Below are 8,352 nucleotides of genomic sequence, written 5' to 3'. Positions count from 1 at the left end.
GGGAGGAATAATTCTTCTTCTCGCAGGAGACTTTCGCCAAATTCTTGCCGTGATTCAAAGAGGAACACGACTCGACCAAGTTCGAGCATCCCTAAAATCCTCCAGAACACTCTGGCCCCGCGTCAGGATCATGAATCTTCACACCAACATGAGACTCCGCATTGACAACGACGACGACGCACGCCAATACAGTGAACTTCTTCTTCGCATTGGAAACGGTCTAATACCACCTGACGACCAAAATCTCATTCAAGTTCCTTGCGGACACCCTGTCCACTCTTCACAACAGCTCCAGGACGCCGTATTCCCCGACCTCGCACGCAACTACACCGACACAACGTGGCTCTCCAACATAGCCATACTTGCACCGACTAACGAAGTCGTGGCAGGCATCAACGATTCTCTTATTCAACAGTTACCGACCAATGCAAAAGAATACTTATCCATCGACACACCTGCCGACATAGACGCCGCAATACTCTATCCTGTAGAACTCCTCAACTCCCTCCTGCCATCTGGCTTACCACCACATCGTCTCTATCTCAAAGAAGGAGCCCCGATAATCCTTTTACGCAACCTAGACGCTCCTAGACTTTGCATTATTACGCGACTTAGACGCAATGTCATCGAGGCCAACATTGCCATGGGCCAATACAAAAACGAATCTGTCTTTATCCCTAGAATACCCCTTATCCCGTCCGACGCCCTAATTCCGTTCAAACGCTTGCAATTCCCTATCCGCCTCTGTTTTGCCATGACCATCAACAAGGCTCATGCAGGGTCAAACACTCGAAACCGCAGGATTGTCGCTTAGATCACGTTGCATGCTCATGCGTTCGTGCTCCCGACAAAATAACAAAACTAAAAATATTGTCTACCATGAAATCTTTAATTAGATCACTTCAACATAACACTACAAATTATTCAATACGGGTACCCGGCGTAGCCGGGTATTAAACAGCTAGTACAATACTATGAGAAGAAAGGAAAAGCCCTACCAGAGCTAAAGAAGCTCTTCTTTTGACTTGAAGTTATGTCATCATCGGCAATTTTATTTTATTTATTTTATTTATTTATTTATTTATTTATTTATTTATTTTATTTTATTTATTTTATTTGAACGTTTCCTCTAGCTAGTTAAAAAGAAAAAGAAATAATTTTGTATACAAATGTCTCAGATTAATCCGTTTTCAGCAGCACTCATTAACTTGAGGTTTTTGTTAATTTTCACATTTTTTTTCCATTGAAGCAGCGTCAAGAAAAAACTTTATTGAGAGCGCACCTTAATGTCCGCCCAATACTTTTCAGAAAACGTCTCCTTCACTAGCTAGGCCTACATATAGTTACGTGCGCTAGGGGGTAGTACACGTCCTTCAGTTTACCCGCTGGAGGGGTGCGTTAACAACAAATCGAAAAAATATATGTAGGATTTTAGCACTATACATATGTGAAAGTAGGTTGCTGCAAGAAAATCCATACGTATCTCCTCCTAGTGGAAGTTGGCCTTGGCGATGCTTCGCTATAAATGTGTAAAGATAAGAGAAGAATCTACTACGGCAGAACAAAGGCTGACGTAGCTGACCGAGAGAGCGTAACACGGCTTTAGGGGCGCTAATTACATTCATTACCAAAGCTCGACGCTAATTATCTGAACGTTCTTGGAAGTTAGCGCTCTCATTGGATAGTTAGCGGTCAAAGGAACCCCGCTCTATACAATTTTCCTGACTCTCGCTCAGCCGCGTAGCGCGCGGGGAAAGAGTCATGGTTTCCGAGGCTACTGTCTTCCATTTTTTCAAAAAACGTAGTTCGTCGACGCTTCTTCTGTTTCCGTCAGATTTCTACGCACAACAGCCGACCACTTTCGAGGAACTCTTGTCAACATGGAAAGCTTCGACGCGCCGACGGCTGCAGCTCGCGCCGGCGCAGCGACCGACTCCACAGACGCACTCGACCTGGCGACAACAGCAGACGATCTTCTTACCCAGGCAGTATGACTTATGGAGGCAGACGCCCACTGGAGCCTCCACTTGCAGAGTGCCTCAGTGGTGCATGGAGGTCTGCAGTCTGTGCTTTTCAATAAACAGCGCCGATCGGTCTACCGCAGAGGCAATGTGCGAAGTCAGTGCCCGTGACACGCAGAGCACCATGACGTCGACGAGGGTTGATTGATTGATGATTGAAGAAGCTTTTCCACTCGTCGACGTCGACGTTTTCTGGATTACAATAGCGATTAATCATTTTTCGCGATGTTTGAAGCGCTTTTACGATTATTTAGCCGCACGAGGAGCGTGTCGCGAGTAGGACCGAGACGGACGGGCTTCTACCCAGTACGACTCGCATAAACTGTTTCTTGGTCAGAGTTCTGCTTCGAACTTCGAAGTCGATGTTATTTCCAACAATCTGATAGATCAAATCGTTATCAAGCCCTCCTTCAACGGAACTCTTCCACTCTCGAATTTTTTTTTCAAAATCTTCCGCCACTAATTTCATTCTTTTACGGAGACTCTCTGCAGATACCGTCAGCCCTAATCGTGCCAACCGTTTAATTGCGAATTTCTTTGTGCCAGATTTCTTCAATATTGTTCGCACTATGTATTGAAAAACATTCATGCGGCTGCTTCGCATGGAAAAAAGAATTGCAACAGCAGCAATTAGCTTGAATTGTTGTTAACAATCAGACTCACGCTTGGTGCCACTTACAGCGAAGAGAATAGACAGAAGCATGGGTGCATTTCTTGACAAAGTTCCAATGACTGTTGCTGGATCTGTGGCTGCCAATGTTCCATCTGATGACTGTCTCAAGACAGAGTTGATTTGATCTGAACACATTTTGCGGCACTCGTCGGGATATCTTCTTGGCTACAGCGTTGGCTACGTCCAGAGTGCTAATCTAATAAATTCTTATCATTATTTCCTATACATAGCAGCCTTATAAACGTTGCACATTCTGGAGCATTTCACCTACATCTAATCTTTCATCATCGGATCGTTTGTATCCTCTTCGATTGACTTTTGCTGACTCCAAACTTCTCACGTTTAGACAGCGGACGGCTCGGTAAGAAAAACTGGGTAAGCCGCCGTGTTTGCCGCCCCGATGCGGAAACTGTGGCCGGAGTAAGAGGCCTCTTGAACGCCGGCCTGCCGGAGAGCCGCGCGCACAAATATTACCAAGGGAGAGCGAAAGAGGGGCACCGCTCTCGAAACCGAAGAGAGAGCCCACCGACCAACTTCTCACCACCAAGTAGGCCGCCAGCGCAGCTACCGGGCATAGCCAATAAACCGTACGCCCGAGCACCACCGAAGCTCCCTGACGGAAGGAGCCCGTCTTAGACAGCTTGATGCGAATAGCCACGATGAGGCCTGCAGAGAGTCGAAAGCGACGTCGCCAGGCGTGAGGTGCGCCTCTGGGTCAAAGGCTGCCGCCGAGTCGACGGCACCCGCTCACAGGAAACCAAAGAAACAAGTGAAGCAAAAGCAAAGCGGCATCTCATGCTAACACACGAAAGCGAAATCTCATGCAGCCGTTTCTCTTATAGGCGGAAGCGGGATCTAATGCTGCCGTTTCTCTAGCAAGCGAGAACTCATGGTGCATGACGTTTCTCTTATAGACGAAAGCTGCATCTCATGCTGCATTTTCTTTTATAGTCGAAAGCGGCACCTCTTGCTTCCGTTTCTTTTATCGTCGAAAGCGGCATCTGATGCCGCCGTTTCGCTAAGTGACGAAAGATGCATCTCATGCTGCGGTTCCTGTTAGAGACGAATGCGGCATGTCATGTTCCCGTTTCTCTTATAGTCGATCTCAGGCTGCCGTTTCTCTTATAGTCGAAAGCGGCATCTCATGCTGCCGTTTCTTTTATAGTCGCGGCATCTAATACCGCTCTTAGTGACGAAAGATGCATCTCATGCTGCGGTTCCTCTTAGAGATGAATGCGCAATTTTATGTTCCCGTTTCTCTTATAGTCGATATCAGGCTGCCGTTTCTCTTATAGTCGAAAGCGGCATCTCATGTTGCCGTTTCTTTTATAATCGAAAGCGGCATCTGATGCCGTCGTTTCTCTAAGTGACGAAAGAATGCATCTCATCTTAGAGACGAATGCGACATGTCATGCAACCGTTTCTCTTATAGTCGATCTCATGGTGACGTTTCTCTTATCGACGAAAGTCCTAGTCATTGACGTACACAAAGCACAGAAAACAGAAACAATTAAGAAAATATTAGCAGACGAGTGCAGCACTGAAATAACATACGTGCCAGGTAGCTAGCCGAGATGATATCTAGAAATAATTATTAGGTGGCTGCACGTCTCTCGTTCAACCTATTGACGTTTCCGTCAACAAGCCGTTCAAGGCCATTGTCGATCGCCTTGCTACTACACACATAAAAGAAAATTTGCAACTATACGTTGAAGGGAAAATTACCGCTAGTGCCAGAAGAATATTGCTTACGAAATGGATTGGCGAGGCCTGGCAAGAAGTCGCTGATAACAAAGAAATGATTATTCGTAGCTTTAGGAAGGTTGGAATTGCCTTGCCGGTAAACGGGTCAGATGACGGTGATATTCACATTGAAGGACTTGACGACTACAAATTCAGCTACACCTGCAACAGCTCAGACAAATATACAGACGACGAAGAGGACCCTTTGAGAGCTATACAGACGACGAAGAGGACCCTTTTGAGAGCTCAGACGACGATAATGAGCCGGAAGAGCAGGAACTGAAAGAATGAAAGGTCATTGCATTGTACTGTCACAAAGCGTGTCCGTGCTAATAACATTGTACTGTCACAAAGCCTAGCTGTCCGTGCTAATGTTGAGTAACCGATGATTGGGTTCACAGTAGTAGTAGTTTCAATTTCGTAATTAGTTTGCGTCGTCCTGCACAACGATACTTGCAAGGCACTTCCAATCCATTTCCGTATCTTCTGGGACCCGTTACTTCACAACTGATTTCTCCGTCATGCAAAAGAAAGTGCCAGAAAGGTCGAGAAATTTCTCGAGGAACATGTCTGTAACGTGTGTTAAGATATATCTATTAGCATCGAGAGCCACCCGCTAGATATTAACACCTACCCCGGACCAACGGGTCCCGTCACATCCCCTTTCCTTACTCAGTACGACTACCTTAGACATATACGAACCAGTACGACTACATTAGACATATACGAACGACATAGAAGAACAGTACCCCTTTTCCTTTCTTCCCTTAAGTGCCCTACGTCACGTACTCTTGCAGATACGCCGGAGCTCGAGTTGGGCGGCCTGAGCCGCGCGAGGGTTGTGGGTGCGACGACGACGGGGAAGCACTGCGGAGCGAAGAAGGACGCGTGGACGACGAGGTCGGACGCGATGACGGAGAAACAGTGGGCGTAGCCTTTCGGTTTGTGGCTAATCGAAGATGACGGCGATTGCGCCGAAGCCTGTTGCCGCTTCGCATTTCAACGACGTACGAGCGATGTGGTAGACATGTCACAATCTTGGCGGGTTTCCACGGAGCGGACGAGTCGTGGGGTACTGGTTGTACAAACACGGAGTCGCCTACGGACAGGGCCGGTAGGTCTTTGGCCGACGTATCATAATAACTTGCTTGTTTGGCCTTGCTAGCCGCCAGATCGGAATTCGCGGAGGAAGGCACGTTAGGAGTAAGAAGCACGGGCGCCGTCGGAAGGAGAGTGCGGGTACGGCGTGAGTAAAAACGTTGGGCCGGACTTGAACGAGTGTGCTCCGACGGAGTATTGAGCCAATCAAGAAGAGCGAGCCATTTGTCCTCTCCTGCCTCTTCTGCTTTGCGCCACAATCGCTTGACGGTGCGGACGGCATTCTCGGCCTTTCCGTTCGACTGAGGATACCCCGGACTACTTGTGACGTGAAGAAAACCCCACGCTGCGGCGAAAGTGCGAAACGTCGATGACGAAAACTGGGGTCCATTGTCACTGACAAGAAGATCCGGTATACCGTGGCGCGCCCACTGTCGTTTTAGTGCGCGTACGACAGCTGCAGAGTCCGTTGTCGGTAGCTTTTCGACCTCCACATAGTTACTGAAGTAGTCGGACAAAACGAGGTATTCCTTTCCGCGAAACTGAAATAGATCCGCGCCCACCTTAGCCCAAGGACGGTTTGGTACCGCGTGAGAGATAAGTGACTCCTTGCTCTGTCGCAGATCGTACGAGCGACAGATGTCGCATTGCTGGAGGGTGGCTTTCAACTGGCTGGTGAGACCGGGCCAGTATAAAACATCGGTAGCACGTCGGACGCAGCCATTAATGCCGATGTGAGAAGCGTGAAGCTTCTGCAGAGTCGCCGTGCGCATCTTTTCAGGGATGAGAACACATTGGCCCTTGTAGATGATTCCGTCCTGCTCGACGAGCTGGTCACGGACTGCAAAGTAGGGTGTGAGAGTGACGGGTAGAGAACGTTTGGAGTCAGGCCATCCAGAGCGAAGAACACGAATAAGTGCCTGCAGCGAGTCATCGTCTTGAGTGTGACGTCGTATGTCGCAGAGAGCTGGGCTGGAGAGATTGACATCGTGTCCGGAAGTCGTGTGAGCAAGTTCATCCATGAAGGAGACAAACTCCTCGGTGTGAGTCACTGACGCCAGGTAAGCGCGCGAAAGAGTGTCAGCAATATGTAGATCCGCACCCTTGCGATATTCAATGACGGTGTCATAGTTGTGGAGTCGAAGCAACATGCGCTGGAGTCGGCGCGGGGCGCTGTGCAGCGGCTTGCGTGATATTGCTTCGAGAGGTTTGTGGTCACTCTCCACATGCACCACGCGCCCAAACGTGTACTGGTGGAAGTGTTCCAGCCCGAAGACGATTGCCAGAAGCTCTTTCTCGATCTGAGCGTAAGCACGTTGGGTCGATGTGAAGGCAGCACTGGCGTACGCAAGTGGCTGACCATTTTGCAGCAAAGCAGCTCCCATGCCGACGTCCGATGCGTCACATTGCAGTGTGAGCTTTTCGGTTGGCTTGTAGAAGCGCAAGACGACGGGTTCTGATGAGATAGCAGTTTTGATACGCTCGAAGGCCGCTTGCTCTCCCTCAGTCCATTGCCAGGACGCGTCTTGATGGGTAAGCTTACGAAGAGGATCGCAGAGATCAGCGAGGTGCGGCACAAAACGAGATAAATAATTCACAACCCCGAGAATGCGCCGGACGCCGTGTACATCGGTCGGTGGTGGCATGTCAGCCACAGCGGCAACCTTTTTCGGATGAGGTTTGAGACCGGCTGTGGTTAGGAGGTGACCAAGGTAGGCAACAGAAGAAACCCGTAGTTGCAGTTTGTCAAGATTCAACTGGATGTGCAGTTGTGCGCAGCGCTCCAGCAGTTGAACGAGCTTGCGATCATGGTCCGCTGTTGCGGCGCTCTCAGTGGGACCGTCACCGACAATAAGAATATCGTCCGCTACGACATAGACACCGGTCAATCCTTCAAGGCATTGAAGGAGACGACGTTGAAAAATTTCTGGCGCCGGGGCAATTCCGAAAGGCAACCGATTCCACTGATAACGCCCAAACGGAGTTCCAAAGGTTGTGAGGCTGCGGGAAAAGGCGTCAAGAAGGACATGCCAGAACCCATTTCGGACATCTGCCACGGAGAAAACCTTCGGGGTGTCCAACTCCGGAAGTATGTCCTCCAGTGTTGGCATGTGATAGTGGGAGCGTTTAAGAGCTCGATTGAGCGGCTTGGGATCCAAGCAGAGACGTATGCTTCCGTTCGGTTTGGGAATTATAACAGGAGCCGAGACCCAATCGGTTGGGCGTGTAACAGGAGAGATAACACCTTGTTTCTCGAGGCGTTGTAACTCAGCACGAAAACGTTCCTTCAGCGCGATAGGTGGTCTACGTGTCGGAAGTTTAACAGGCTGGACACTGGGGTCTAGCTCCAGAGTCTCTTCTCCCGGAAAGGTGCCTAACTTGTCTTCAAATACCGCTGGATATTTGCGAAGCAAGTCCTCTTTTGAAAGAGAGACAGGTGTGCCCGGCTTGACCTGCTCCGTCGCAGTGACAGCATGCAAAAACTGCGGTCGCACTTTGAGAAACCCCATTTGTATTGACGCAGAGGATCCCAATATCGAAACCGGAGCATCGCGCACGACGAGAAATTTACCACGGTACCAGCGTTTACCGTTTATATATCGAACGCGAAACTCACATTCTCCAGCCGGCGGGACGGTCGATTTGTCATATAACCGTAAGACTTTGTTAGTGCGCGCGATCCGGGCGTCCTCGGGAAGATCGCACTCCCGGATAGTATTGCAACCTGCCCCAGTGTCTAGTTGAAACCGGACCTGACGGCCATTGACGTCAAGAATCGTCTCGAGTTTCTTCGGAAATTTGTCGTCTACGTCGCGC

This window comes from Oscarella lobularis, chromosome 6, assembly GCF_947507565.1.
Source record: "Oscarella lobularis chromosome 6, ooOscLobu1.1, whole genome shotgun sequence".
In the NCBI taxonomy this organism is placed as follows: domain Eukaryota; kingdom Metazoa; phylum Porifera; class Homoscleromorpha; order Homosclerophorida; family Oscarellidae; genus Oscarella; species Oscarella lobularis.
The sequence above is the reverse complement of the archived record's forward strand: the minus strand, read 5'-3'. Positions refer to the sequence as shown.